Raw genomic sequence first — 16223 nt, forward strand, 5'->3', positions numbered from 1 at the left:
CCACCGATACTAGTTCCCTACGAGGTCCCGATGGAGAAATCTCTTAATCTCAACACCTCACACCACGTATGATCGTAATAGACTCTAGGGATTCCAAAGAGTACACTCGATTCTTAAGGATAGACATAACCCTACTTCTAAGTGAAAGATCCCTAACCCCCTACAAGGTCCCAGTGGAGAAATATCTCAGTCTCACGCCTCACACCAAATCTGGTCATATAAAGCATAGGGAATACGGAGATAGAATGTACTATTCAGAGGAAAAAAGGGACACTCCACTATTTCATGACTCACCCTTTGAACCCTCAACAAACTTGGAGTTGTAGCCCTAATGGAGACATCTCTCTCACCAAAGCAAACATATCATACAAATAAATTAATCATAAAGATTAATACGACATGCAAGCAATGAGAAAATAAGATTAAAACTCAATTAACCTCGGATTTAACAGAAAACATAAAGTAAATCAATACAAAGATAAGATCCTAGTGTTCACATGCCCAAATACCTACCAGGGTTTAGCCCTCCATGGGGCAAATTATAAAATAATTAATGCAGTGTAAATCAATAAAAACCATGGAATAAAACCCCCTTGAAATTGTGATGATGGCCTTGATGGATTGCTCAACATCTTGAAGAATCCCTCGTTGAACCTAGGTCGACAATGGCTCCTTCTATACTATGACGAAGAAGAGATCTATCAAAATTGGTGAAGAACGCCCCCCAAATTTGCCAAAGACCTCCTCTCCAAACCTTAGCCGCTTTGTCTTTCAAACGCTATAAAAAAAGTCTCCAAAAAATAGGGCAAAAGCACTATTTATACTTAACACATGGTCTATCACATGCCTCCACACAACTGTGTGAGCCTTCCACGTGCCCATGTGGGCTGCAGAACCATCCACACAACTGAGTGGAATTTTCACCCGGTCGAGTAAACAGTGTTTTGATAACCGTCCATACAATACTACTACAGTGATTTACTACAGTATTATACTATAGTGCTTTTTATAAGAAGGCTTCCACACTCTTCTCTTAAGGCCACATGGATAGGCACACGTCCTTGTGGTAGGTTTTCAGGCTTCTCATTGTCTAACCATCATTGGGAAGGTTCTTGAATTCTTCACACCAGTCGGGACATGGGAGTGTGACTGCCTTTGTGCCCTTCCAACTTACAATCTAGCTTGAATTCTCTTGGAAGTTGGCACTCACCCCTATGTGCATGAGCTCCTCTTGTGTCTTAATCCTTATGTTGCACAAAAACTCCCAAAAGGTGCCTTCATAACCTATCTTTGCTTGATTTTCTTCTCCGAAGGCCTTCATAACCTATTTGTACAAAGGAATACCAAATACACTTTATGAGACATAAAACATGGTAAAAATGATGCTCAATGCATGTAAAAAATATAGAGAAATATGTTTACTCAAGCACTTATCAGTAAGCTAGTCCGATGTCTCATCTGCATTAGTTCATGCACTTGGAAGCATTATGGATATTTCTATTTGCTCCTCTGTACAGATCAGTATTCATTGACTCAAAAGGAAAGAATTTTTTGGAGTGGTCACAGTTTGTAAAATTGGGAATTGATGGGCATGGAAAATTGTGGTATTTGACTAGTGAAACAAAGAAACTAGAAGAGGAAGATCGAATGTTTACTATTTGGAGATAAAAAAACTCACTTTGTGACAGCATGGTTGCTTAACTCAATTGAGGTTTCTATTTTAAAACCCCATATGTTTATGAAGACTGCAAAGGAGGTATAGGACTAAGTGCATGAAACTTACTCATATCTGGAAAATTCCTCTCAGATTTTTTGTAATAAAACTAGACTTTAGCAATCCAAACAAGGTAACTGTGATGTTACCTTCTACTACAATGAGATGGTAGCTTTATGACAAGGGTTAGACCAATGTTATGATGATAAACGGGAAAACACTAATGATTTGGCAAGATACAATTAAAGAGAGAAGATTGATCATGTTTACATATTTTTGGCTTGTGTCCCTAGAAGCTTAGATAAAGTTAAATGGGTTATTCTTGGCAGAAAGCCCTTGCCATCAATCCATGAAGTTTTTCATAAGTTAGAATGGAGGAAAGTAGAAAGAAGATTATGAATGAGACTTGCTGGGAATGAGAGCTCAACACTAGTAGTTTGAGGTGGTGACAGATAAGTGATGAAAAGAAAAAGCCATGATGTGATCATTATAAAAATTTCTGGCACATTAAAGAGAATTGTTGGAAGATACATGGTAAACCATTTAGAGGAAAGAAAAAACCTAAAAAGGATTTCCAAACCATGCCTGAAGATTCATTTGAGACACAAATCAGCTCTAGATAGTTACCTTTCACAAGGGATCGATGTGCTTGTGGTGTTATGCACATTACTCCGCAAGTGTATGGGTCATCAAGTAATAGAATGCCAATAGAGTGCCAAATCCACATGGAATAAATAGTACTATTACTAGCTCTAATCTCATTATCTAGCTAACAACAAAGTATCAATGGGTGTCAAATCAACTAAAATCCAAGAATTAAAAGGACCAAAATCACTAGTCTAGGAAGTGAGTAATTAATAGAATAAGAAGGTGTTCAGATAAGATTTCACTTGGGAATTTTGAATTGAAGTAATTTAATTAAATATAGATCCTAGTATTGTTGGAATGAGAGATTTCAAAAATATATTGGGTACTTTCTCAAGTCACCCCAATACCTAATCCCATGCTACGGTAGAATTGAATCTCTACTAATCCTACTTTCACATGATTTTATAGAGATCTAGGAAATCCCTGATAGAAATCGGAGCTCTCACTACATGACTCTACTTGGAAGAATCACAAGTGGCATATCTCTAGTACACACTCTTGATTCCCTTCATCAATGAGTGATCACACTTGATGAATATCTCGATCTCAATCACACAATCATAATGAAATAGCCACTCTTGTTATGCTAAATCAACAATATAAAGACATAGATGAGCCCAACAAGCCAAAAGAAATCTATATTAAAAGTAATATTAAGATAAAATCATCCCATGTTACATCAAATCTGAACACCCAAGGAAGTTACCCCTCTATGGGGTGTATGTTCATCTCAAAGCGATAAAAATAAAACCCTAGAACACTAATTATAGAAGAAATACTCCTCTCAACATCTTCAAAGTAGGAATCGATGTGAGTTGATAACGTCACCTTGGATCATCAATTTGTCGACTCCTTCGAATTCCTTCTTTTTCTTCCTTTGATTCATCTTGAAACCCTAGCTGTCATCCAAAAGTCACTTTCCCAAAATCTAGCTCATTGAATAACTTTTTCAACTTTCTATTTATACTCCTAGGAATTAGGTAAATACACGAGCTAGTACGCGGGTATGTACTTTGCTCGTGTATATCTCTAGATTGCTCAAAACCAAAATTCCCAGGGTACAGGATCGGGTGTATATGGTTGAGTATCTCTTTGTTTAGCCATGTATATCTCTGGATGGTTCTACTTCTCACCTCTTAAAATGCACAGGGGTGTGTCTTGCTTTAGCTCATGTTCTCCTCTGGATGTTTTTTGGCCCTATTTTACTCCTAATTTCATACTTTGGCTTGAGTTGTGCTTCTTTTGCCCTAAAAGTATAAACAAAACAAACTAAGTACCAAATTATCCATAAAAACACTCTTGAGACATACTTAAGTGCAAAATACAATCATTAAGATATGTATAATATAGCACTTATCAAGGATCTAGCAGAGCAACTCCAAAAATTACTTCAGTTAATTCAAGTTTCCACCTCCTCTTCAAAATCTTGTTGTTATTCTTTTATGCAAAATGATAATATTTCATCTTTTCTCTATACTAAATCAAATTGCTCCTCGATCATAGACTCGGAGCAATCAATCATATGAGAGGATTTTCTAATCTTTTTTAGTCTTATAAGCCATGTGTAGGCATTAAAAAAAATTAAAATTGCTGATGGCATACTCTCTACAATTGTTGTAGTATGGAAAATTCGGATTTCACCATCTCTTTTCTTGTGTAATGTCCTTTGTGTTCCAAATTTGTCCTACAAAATTTTTCTATAAGTAAACTGACTGAAGACCTAGATTGCCATGCTAATTGCACTTCTCATTATGAGTTTCAGGATATGGTCTCGGGAAGGATGATTGGTACTGCTAGAGAACATAATGGAATCTATGTCTTTGATGAGGGAAGTTCTTCCAATAAATTAGTCCAAATAACTTTTTGTTTGAAAACTACTTCAGCAATCAATGACCCTGATATTTATTCATGGCATTTCAGATTAGGACATTCTAGTTTTCATTAATTGCAACATTTGTTTTCTGGATTTTTTTAAAAATAAACGACCATCTCAGTTTCAATGTGAAATTTATTCATTTGCAAAGCAATATAGAGCTTCTTACCCTCCACGGTTTTATTAATCTTCAAAACCCTTCTCTTTGATTCATAGTGACATTTGGGGTCCTTCTAGGGTTACCACATGTTTTGGGAAATGATGATTTGTAACCTTCATAGATAACCACTCATGAGTAATATAAATGTATTTATTGAGGGAAAGTGTAAGGTAGAATTGATTTTAAGAAGTTTTATATGATGATTCAAAGGTAAGTTCAAGTACATATTCAAATACTACGAAGTGACAATGGTAGGGAATATTTCACAAAAGTATTGGAGAAATATCTTGAGGAAAAGCTGATTGCACAACAAAGTTCTTGTAATAATACACCATGACAAAACTGAGTGGAAGAAAGAAATAATAAACACATTCTTGAAGTCACTCATCTACAAATGTTTTCAAATAATGTACTAACATAATTGCGGTGTGAAGAAGTGTTAAATGCTGTGCATCTAATAAATATAATACTCTCAATACTCTTAAAGTTTAAAATAGCTCTTAGTAGTATCCAATAAGAATTCCCTAAGTCAAGATTATTATCCAGCATTCCTTTGAAAGTATTTGGTTGTACAGTTTTTATTAGAAACCCTGAAAACATTTTTAGCAAACTTGATCCTAGTAATATGAAATGTGTATTTGTGGGATATGCTCCAAGTCAGAAAAGATGGAAGTGCTTTGAATAAAAAATAAAAAAATTATTTATCACAATGGATACTATATTTTTTTAACACAAGCCAATTTTTAGGAGTCATGTTCAAAGGGAGAATTTAGGAAAGAAAGATTCAGATTTGGTGGTTTCAAATTCAAATTTGGATGATAGGTCAGCCAAACCTGGTTTTAAGGATTACATTGACTTATCTAAGGAGAAAAAACTCCCTGATTCTACTCATTTAAACTTTCTTCAATCGCAACCCAATTTTTCTCTTCCAATTTTTCCAACTTCACAACTTGATTTTTTGGTTACAAAACAAGAAAACAAAAATTCAACATCACGTGATTCTTATTCTCTAGGAAAAAAATTTAAAGATCTTGAGAGTAATACTCAAGATTTAGAAGAGAATTACAAGGAGAATGATCTGGAAGAATTTCTGAGAATAGGTCAAATTTACATGAATTTAAATGTAGAACAACATTGAACCACAAAAAAAAAATATTACCTTCTGAAAAAGAGTTCAAATCATATATGAGTCTCATGAATCAATTGAATACTGGGGTAGTAATCAAATAGATGAGTATTTTGGGCAGGTTTATATTTGGAAAGTCCCAAATCAAAGAATAGAGAACACCATGCCTTTGTTGAACCAAGAATCCAATCCAGAATCAGACCCTTCTAATGCTGAGATTGTAATTAGCTTTGATCATCCAAAAGATCTTAGAAAAGGAAAGAGGTCCTCTAGTAAATATTCTCTATCTAATTTTGTTTCATGTGATAAACTTTCTTCTTTTTCAGCCTTTACTAAACATTTTTCAGCAATTAAAATTCCTACTAGTATTTAGGAGGCTTTGGCTAGTCCATAGTGGATAGAAGCCATTCATGAGGAGATGAGTACCTTGTGAAAAATAAAAGTTGGACTATGGAAGAGTTCCCGAAGGAAAAACCAACAGTGCGATGTAAGTGGGTGTTTACCACTAAACACCATGAAGACGGTTCCTTGGAGAGATACAAGGCACTCTTGGTAGCTAAAGGCTTCACCAAAAATATTGTATTGATTATTTGGAAACACTGTAAAAGTTCTAAAATTTGTTACCGTAAATTAGATTCATAACTCCAACAACTAGATGTCAAGAATGCCTTCTTAAATGGTAACAAAGAAGAGGAAGTATACATGTGGTCACCTCTAGGATTTGAAAAAGAGTTTGGGGCAAAAGTATGCAAATTAAAGAAAGCCCTATATGGATTAAAGCAATCTCCTACAACATGGTTCGAAAGGTTTACTCAATTTGTAAAAGATCAAGGCTATTACCAAGCTCAACTTGGCCATACAATGTTTATGAGATTTGCAATCTTTGGAGAAATAAATATTCTCATTGTTTATGTGGCTAATGTGGTCCTTATAGGATATGATTTAGAAGAAATGGCAAGACTCATGTGAGGATTATCCAAGGAGTTTGAGATAAAGGATCTTGGTGAACTACTCTACTTTCCTAGCATGGAAATTTCTAGGTTAAGGAAGGATTTGTTGGAAGAAACATGAATGATTAATTTTAGATTACCTGACACACCAATTGATCTAAATAAAAATTAGGAGAGATTGAGCAAGGAGTTCCAGTTAATGCCTCTCGATACCAACAGTTGATGGGAAAATTAATTTATCTATCTCAGACAAGGCCTGACATAGCCTTTGTAGTTAGTTTGGTAAGTCAATTTATGCATTCATCTTGTAAATAACATCTTATTGCTGAATACAGAATCCTTAGATACCTAAAAAGCTATCATGGAAAAGGTTTCTACTTTAAGAACAGAGAAAAATAAGAGGTAGAAGTCTTCACAAATGCTAACTGGGCAGGCTCCATCACAGACAGAAAATATATATCAAAATATTGAACTTTTGTGTGGGAAACTTGATGACTTGAAGGAGTAAAAAACAAAATATTGTGGTAAGAAACAACACAGAGGCAGAATTCTGAGCCATGGCAAATGGAGTTTGTGAGGTGATTTTATTGATTTAGTGCCTTAAGGACTTAAGAAGGAAATCAACATGCCCATAAAGTAGTATTCTGATAACAAGAAGCTATGAGTATTGCACAAAATCCTACACAACATGATAGGACCAAACACATTGAAGTGGATTATCACTTTATCAAAGAAAGGTTAGAAACATGAGTTATTTGTACGCGTTTTGTGCCAACTTCTCAATAGATAACAGATGTTCTTACCAAAGGGTTGTTTAAACTTATGTTTTATTCTTAAGTTACTAAGTTAGGCATTTTGACATTTTTACCCCAACTTAAGGGCGAGTGTAGGAATTAGCCAAGTATACAAGTTTAATTTTCAAATAAAAGAATCAGTTTTAAATTGATTCAAAGATATTAGGAGTAGGCTGTTTGTTAGGTCCTATTTTACAGGAAGGTTTGTTTTTCTCTCCACTGTTCTTGTAAATCTATATAAGAAACTTCATCAATGAATAAGATGTGTGATAAGTGTCTAGATGTACGTAATTTAGCATATGTATTTTAATCATCTAGCATGTATTTTCATAAGAATCGATGCCCCGTTTTATGGTTAATCGACTATTATTTCCTTCACAGGGCATGGAGGAGCCATGGAGGAAACAAAGTTACGATTTGGGTGAAAAAGAGAAGAAAACCAGGTCAGGGTACTGTAGCATATGTAATGCAGCAGATTACTAGAGCAATGTAGCAATGACACTGTAAAAATCACTATTGCACCTGGAGAATTTTTGAGGCAGAAATTGTTTTAGGTCATACAACCTCAATGCAGCCCGGGATTGACCCCGAGATTGATACTATAGCAAGAGAAGCAAGGGTTTGGCTTAAACCATACGACCTCAATGAGGGCCTCATTGACCCCATGATAGACCCCGTGATGGCTCCTTTTGGAGAGTTTGTTGCCTCTTTTTGATCCCTATACGGCCCCTATACAGTCGGGATACATGAGGGCTATAAAAACACATTCTAGGGTATGAAAGAGGAACTTCTTGGTAGCCATTACTTGGGAGAGGATAGAGGAGAATGAAGACTTCTTGAAGTAGAACATCCTTGAGGCTAGAGAGGTGATCAAGAGCTTGATCTTCAAGGGGAGAGATTCATTACCAAGGGAGGAGGAACCAAGGGTCATTCGGCATTCATTTGGCTAGAGGAAGCGTCATTCGGCCGACCTTGCTCTTCTTCTTCATCATTTGGACTAGGGAGTGTCATTTATGAACCTTGTTATGCTTGTTTGTATGATGGCACATTAGACCCCCAAGGCCACCGGATGTAGGTGAACCTTGGGGGGTTCATCATGTATTTTGAATGCTTTGTCTTTAATGGAAATGCATTGGGTTGATTTATGGTTTAGTTCATTGTTCTTAATGCCTAGAACTATTAAATGGAGAGATCTGTAGTTCTTTATTGAGTTGTACATGTAGATGTGACCTACTCACGTGTATTAGATCCCTAATGTACTAAAATGGGGTTGCTTGTATCAACATGCTGAGAAATTGGATGTCGGGAGCCCTCTGAATCTTAAGGATAGACTTAGGGTAAGTGTGTCCTTATTTCGGGATCTCCTTGTACTTAATGTAATCATAGGGATGTTGGTTAGAGAGAGATTTCTATCAACATTCGTATGGGATTAGGGTCCAATTGCCGAGAAATTGGGATTGGTTTAATCTTGAGATCCCTCGGTCTAAATCACCCTTGATATGCTATTATCATGTATCCATATATCATGATGACCCCTCAAGAGGATCCTCATCCATAGGCCTCTGTATCTCATTGTTGCTCTTGTAATCACTTGTCTTGCTCTGTGATTCTTATACTTGTCTTTGTTTACCTTCTTGCATGTATTAGAGTAGTTCATCATGTTTAAGTGGTGAGGTTGGATAATAAGTGATGGAGGAGTAATAAGAGCTCCTTAGCCCGTGGAATACGATCCTTGCGCTCTTGCACAAGGTATTACTTGGCGATCCCGTACACTTGCGGGGAAGCAATCAATGTGAGAATTTTATTCACCAAAAACTACAATTATATACTGATCATTTTTACAAAAAAGGTCTAATTGGTCCTTCTGTATACTACCACTCACTGGAGATCGGATTTTGGATGGATGAACAAATCTAGCTAATCCCTTCTCTGAATTCAATTCTCCATGCTCTTCAGAGCAAGGCTAAAATGCCTAGTTGAATTTGGTCAACAAGGCCTCTAGATTGGACCCTTGGCCTTGTGTAAAAAAATACTGCTAGGGATTTACAAGAGACTATCCTTGACATTCCTCAGAGTAATTCACAATTGGATTCCCATATAGATGACTATAATCAAGTAGTCCAATGGTAATACTGTTAATCCTCCTTTCGAGGGCTTCCATCAAAGATTTAAGGTCTCTAATCACATCTGTTATGGTAAGAAATTCCTTGCAAAAGAGATAGAAAATAAGTCAAAGTTCAATTCAAATAAAAGAAAGAAAACAAACAAAAGAAAGAAAAATTGATAGAATAACAAAGTCCTAGCACTCCTAATGTCCAAATGCTCATCAATATCACCAAAAAATTTGATCGGCCATGTGCCAATATCTGCAAGTACATGTGTCATATCAAGTAATAAAATGTGTTTAAACAGTGGGGTTGTCAATTGCATAAGGACAGAAAGTATTAGTTCTAGCTCTTCTTTTATTATCTAGCCTGACCAAATTATGATGGGTGTCTAATTTAAGAAGACTAAATGAAAGAACTCTATGAAAACAATAAAGGAATGTGGAGATAGTCAACCATATGAATGAGGTATCTAGAAGGGAATCCCTAAGAATTTCTATAAGCCCAAGACTAGGTATGGGATTGGTAATTGTGCTAATTAGATTTTAAGAATTCTTGAACTATGATTTTCTCTTTCTCAAGGTGATTAGCTATTAATCATATATATATGGCCATATATTGAAATCTCTTTCTAATCCATACTTCATAAGATTGCATTAACACTCTACCGATCTCGATAATCGGATAAACCCTCATTTAGAAGAGTTGTAGGATTTAGTACCCTATATTTTGGCATACTTATAACTCTCTCCAACTACAGTAGATGTGTGGAGGATTTCTCAATCACATATACATGAATTAAACATAAATTCAATGCTATTACTATTTTGAAACTATGGTACATTAAAACACACAGATAAATCTCATTTAGAATTTAACTTAATTTTATAGCTGATATCCAATATCAAAATACCAAATACATGCTAGAGTTCATCAATGTTAGGATAGCTAATTATTTAGTATGTTATGAAAGAGGACTAAAAATCAACAAAAAAGTAAGAACAATGAATCAAATAAAACATGTATAGTTCCTTTATCTTTGGTTTCTTCTTGGTTTGAAGGAATCCTTCCTTAATCACACTTGAGAGGGATGGATGACACCATCACGGATCTCTCCAGGTAACTCTCTTAAGCATTAAATCTCAACACAATACTCTCCCCAATATCGACAATTAAAATCTCGATTTCTTCTTTGAAACCTCATCGAAAATCTCCCACAAAAGGCTCACTTCTAAAGCGTAGCTTTATCCTTCCTATAACTAAAATCAAGGTTAAGAATATGAAATATTCAAGGCTTCATACAGCTATTTGTTTGGTATTGTGAATTCACAAAACTGTGCTGTAGGCTGTGTGCTTGATCATGTTTCATCCTATCTTTAATGATTCACATGCTCATATGTACATGTCTTTTTTTTCAGAAATTCATTATTTGTCTAAAAATGTTCCAAAACACCATGAATTGATCCCTTGTGCTCCATGGGTTCTCATAACAACATGAATACAAAATAATACCGATTTAAGTACTAATTGAGGCAAATTCATCAGATATACATGTAAAGTGTTTCAAATAACAATAGCAAAATATATGCATTCAACAACTTATCACTCCACCTTTTATTATCAAATACATTGCACATCATATATGATGCACAATTTGATATCATTTGCAGGCCCTTTAAGTTTGATAGGGAAAAATCAAATTTAGGAGATAAAGAAGAAAAGACCTAAAATTTTGACTTTTATACTAGGATTATACTCAACACTTAAAAATTCATCCAATACTAAATCCTATTGTTTGGGCTTGATGAACCTCACCAATTGTTGATTATGACCATTAATCAATCTCAATCCATAATTCTTACTAACAAGACCCTTGAAGAAATAGACTTTTATTGTATACATAGGATCCTTGTATCTATTTTTATTATCTTTATGATAAATATTTTGACTACAAGACTACTAGGGACATAAGGTAAGCTCAAGAGAAAGAGAGAGAAGGCATGATAACGCCACTAGAATCAACAATAGAGAAATGTGGTACTATTTACAATGAAAGCTCTATTATTTTCATTATTTTGAGTAACCTTTCACTTTTTTGGACTAGACTTGCTAATATCTTAGACATAAAATTGATTCTCTTGATCTTATTAGAGTTTAAAACACCATTATGATTGAGGAGGAAAACTAACTTTTTTTTTATAGTTGTGGATCTTCATAAGGAGTAGGTTACTTGACTAAGCATAATGATTGCACTAAGAGTTCTTATTCCTCCCGTAGAGGCCATTAGTTCTTTCATAAGGAAAATTCCTTCAAAACTAAGGGGAAAACATGCTCACGTACATGCTCATACTATTACACACACCAAACTACTTGCTCATAAGACTGCTTAAGAAGAACCCTAAGTATTCTTTTGGTTATAATAAACTAATCACATTGCCAGAGATTGCCTATTTTGGAAAAATGAACATGTTAAAAAAAACACCAGTCTTCCTAAACCACAAGTGAATTTCTTCAGATGGATGTATTGATGAGTGCATTTTATATAGATTTATATACCTTATTGTGTGTATTACCTGTCATTTTAGCATATTTTTATAATAAACCGATGCTACTTGAGGTATGCTTGCTAAATGTTGAAAATAATTGGGGTTCGGACAAAAAAGAATGAAAAGAGACTAGTTTTGATGCAAAACAGCATTGGAATACAAGTTTCAGGACAAGCAGGTCCGAAGAACACCTGTGCTTAGAAGCACGATCGGAAGCATGGGTGTGCTGAGCCTAGTGCATTTTATTAGAGTCTGCACAGAACTGAGAAGCACGGTTTCACTGCCCCTAGCACCATCATGTTGAGGGAGCACGGTCTGTAAGCAAGAACGTGCTTACCCCATGCATTTTACTAGAAATCTCTTGGGAATATCAACACAATTAATTTGCTCATTGTACGAGCTTGCCCTTAGAGCACGGCCAGTAAGCACGGGAGTGCTTACCCCCGTGTGATTTATTGGTATCATGCCAAAATTAATTCTTAGGATATGGAGCCAAACACGGGCATTAGGATGCCCATCAGCACGAGCGTGCTTACATCGGGAAAGGCTTATTTAAGCCCTAAAGTTAGATTTCAAGGGAATCTTCTTCTCACTTTTTGGAGGCACAGGTTAGGGCAGCCGTCTGCACCATTCAAGGCCAGATTTGGAGTGGAAACAAGCATGGAAAAGGAGGATCATCGGCACCCACCATTGTCAATCCTTCTCCGATGTGATTGTGATTGTGATTGTGAAGCAAGAAGGGAGTTTGATGGACAATCTATATCTCTCTTATTGCTTTTCTATGATTGATTGTATGACTATAAGGAGCTAACCATCTTTTAATACCCCGAATTATGAACCTTGACTGTTAATGCTTTGATTTTAGTGATATTGATTCTTGAGTTTCCTTGTGGTTTCCTTTTTGTTCATATTATTTATTCATCTTTGCGTTGATTACCTTATTATGGTTTATTATCAACTTGGCATGAAGATTGCGAATAGTCACGTGAGCATTAATTTTCTGTTACTAGTTTCCTATTGGTGCAATTGCAATTTAAGTTTCTAATTAACACTAGATTTCCTTCCTCCTATCTAGAGGATAGGTTCAATTCGTCTAGCTATGGCACACATTAGGGAAGGGGTTAAGTCTGCTCTGAGCCTTGTGTGAGGATGTACATTATCAAATGCTCCGTAGGTGGTTACCACGGTCTAGGAAGAAACTCTTGAAACATTACCTAGTTATTGAATTCGTCAAGAGGATTAGTCCGAGGCACTATCCTTTCCATTGCTATCTCTTCAACCAGAAACCCTGTCTCTCCTTCCTTCTCTATTATTTCTTCCTTTAGTAGCTTAATTAATTCAAATAAATCTTTGAGTCAGCTAGATATTAAAAAACGAACAAGTATCGAGAGCTATACCAGTCCTTGTGGATTCGACTACCCGATCCTATTAGGTACACTTTACTACTTGTATGACCGGTGCACTTGTGGATATGCAAGGGATATATCATGTATTGATAAGTTCTTATGTATACATATTATTGAGCATATTTTACTTATAATGAGTATTGCTTTCATCAAGTTTTATGACTCATTCGTGTATTTTTGTGTTCATGTGTGCATTCAGGGTTATGGAGACAGTATAAGAAGAAAGGAAGCAAATATAGGTCATAAACATAGATTTTGAGGATGATCTTGTGGGGACCAACAAGTGTCAAGACCTAAGACAACAATGAGGGTCATTTGACATGACCTACCGCATAGGTGTGTGGCCAACCATGTGGCCTCGTGGGAAGAAAAGGAATTTGGGAATCACTGTAGCAGTTCCTGTAGCCAAACAATGGCTACGAGTACTGTAGCAATTACTGTTCATAAAATGCGAAATTCAGAAAACCTGAGAATCCACATGCCCGTGTGGAAAATCCACAGGGGCGTGTGAAGTCCCGATTTCAACATTATAAATACCGCCTCGAAAGTTATTTTGGAAATCTTTTTTCTATCTTTTGGAGAGAGCGCGGCTAGGGTTTGAAGGAGGTTTTCGCCAGGTTTTGGAGCATTTCTACCGAGTTTGACATCGATTTCCTTTGAAGGAGGGTTATTGGGGAAGTTTTCGACGGCATTGTTTCGGCGAGGTGTGCCTTAGGCTTGATGAAGGAGTCCTTGGAGAAGAAGAAGAGGCTCTTGGAGACCATCATCACGGACAACAAGGGGGTTATTTATATAAATAGTTTGCTTTCATCTTTGATTTATTCTTTGATCATGTATTGCTCCATGGAGAGCTAAATCCCTAGTGGGTACTTGAACTTGTAAACCCTAGGATGATTTTGTTTCATTGACTCTTGTAATTTTTTTTTAATTAAGTTTTTAATTGAGTTTCAATCTTGTATGCTTATGGTTTGATTTTTTCCTTATAGTGGCACTAGGGTTGAGAATCCATCTAGGTATCCTTTTGAATGAGTGACAGCTTCATTAGGATTAGACTTAGCAAGATTGAAGAGGGTTGAGAGAGTGAGTCGAGAGGTAGAGAAGCGTCCCCTTTCCCTTTCCGATGTGATTTATCATACCACCACATTCCATAAGTTCTTTGCAATCACAAACAGAGTGACGTGTTAATAGATCTCCTTCACTGGGCTTAATTGTGTAGGCACAATGGAGTGAAGTGTTGAGAGATCCCTTCCACTAGGGCTTAGTTATGATTAGGGGTCTTTCGCCTGGACCAAAAGGTTAGATCTAAATTTGGGAATAGGGTTTATCACTTGGAATCCCTAGAACCCCAAGCAGTCCCACACAGTATGAGGTGTTGAGAGTATTCCTTTCCGTCAGGGCATACGCAGAGAGCTAGTCACAGTTAACCTTAGATTTGGGACTGTGTACTTTTGGATTTCCACAACTCTTTAAAACTTAATTAGGGAAGCATAATATTAGTCTTGCAATTGAAACAATAGTCCTAGGGGGAGCACTGTTCAAGTACCTCGCTTTATCATTGATTGTTTTCTTCACTTTACCTTTAGCTTATTTTCTTGCTATTTTATTTCATTAACATCTTTGATACAATCACCAATTGATCATCTCCTTAGCTAATTAGCAATTATACTTGTTTCTAGAGTTTATTCCCTGTGGATTCAACTACCCACATTTTGTTACTTTATTACTTCGACACCCGTACACTTACGGTATAAACGTGAGGGTGTGTCAAGTTTTTTGGGCAGTTGCCGGGGAATAAGCATTTTATAAACATTTATACTTTGCTATTTTAGCTATTCATCATTTAGTCTATTTCACACTTTCTTATTCTTCCATCGTTTTTATATGTTTTTTCTTTCTTTGATTTCAGCTTCAGGTTATGACCCGAGGTAACCCTTCGGCATTAGCTGAAGGTGATCCAGACCGGTACAAGAACCTGTACGAGAATTCACAGACTGGCACATGAACTTGTACAAGAACAAAACCATTAAGCTGAGACAGAAGTTGAAGGATCTAAAAAATATGGCTGAACATAATGAGCAACAAAGGACACTCTCTGATTATGCAAGATCCATAATTTTTAGCACGTAGTCCAGTATTGTTAGACCACTGATTACAGCTCAGATTTTCGAGCTCAAGCCCGGTTTTATTTAGATGGTACAACAGTCAGCACAGTTTAATGGTTTGACCGATGAGGATTCAAATAACCACATCGAGAATTTCTTAAAAGTGTGCGATATGCTCAAGATTAATGGGATTACAGATGATACCATACGGCTAAGGGCCTTCCCATTTTCCTTAAAGGGAGAGCAAAATATTGGTTGCACTCATTACCTCGAGCGTCGATTACTACATGGGAAGGGATGGTGGAAGCATTTTTTGCTCGGTACTTCCCTCCTAGAAAATCGGCAAAGCTCAGGAATGAGATATCTTCCTTTGTACAAATGGAATTGGAGTTTCTCTTTGAGATATGGGAGAGGTTAAAGGATCTCCTGCAGAAATGTCCAGAATATGGATTCCCCGAGTGGATGATTGTTCAAACTTTTTACAATGGGTTGAATCCAAGCACAAAATAGTTACTAAACACTGCAGCAAGGGGACCTTAGAAAGTAAAACCACAGAAGCCACCCGATAACTCATAGAAGAAATGTCTATGAACAATTATCGGTGGATTACTCGTGACCAGAAGAAGATAGCCGGTCTTTATGAGATTGATGCAGTCACATCCTTAGCAGCCCAAGTGGAAGCATTGAGCAAAAAGTTAGACACTTTAACTTCCCTAAGAGTGGCAGCAGTAACGAACTGTGATGGGGGTGGACATACCTCAGCTGATTGTCCTATTTCCATTAGTGGTACAACACCTGT

At 36.3% G+C, this 16223-nt stretch overlaps 1 non-coding gene across 1 annotated transcript; it reads right to left on the reverse strand.

Annotated features, from left to right (window-relative positions):
* Positions 1-15769: 15769 nt before the first annotated feature.
* LOC120278363 lies at positions 15770-15876 on the reverse strand. The gene has a single exon (XR_005541695.1). It is a non-coding gene; the product is annotated as a small nucleolar RNA R71 (small nucleolar RNA).
* Between the last annotated feature and the right edge of the window lie 347 nt (positions 15877-16223).

The sequence above is a fragment of the Dioscorea cayenensis genome, chromosome 15 (genome assembly GCF_009730915.1).
Source record: "Dioscorea cayenensis subsp. rotundata cultivar TDr96_F1 chromosome 15, TDr96_F1_v2_PseudoChromosome.rev07_lg8_w22 25.fasta, whole genome shotgun sequence".
Lineage (NCBI taxonomy): Eukaryota > Viridiplantae > Streptophyta > Magnoliopsida > Dioscoreales > Dioscoreaceae > Dioscorea > Dioscorea cayenensis.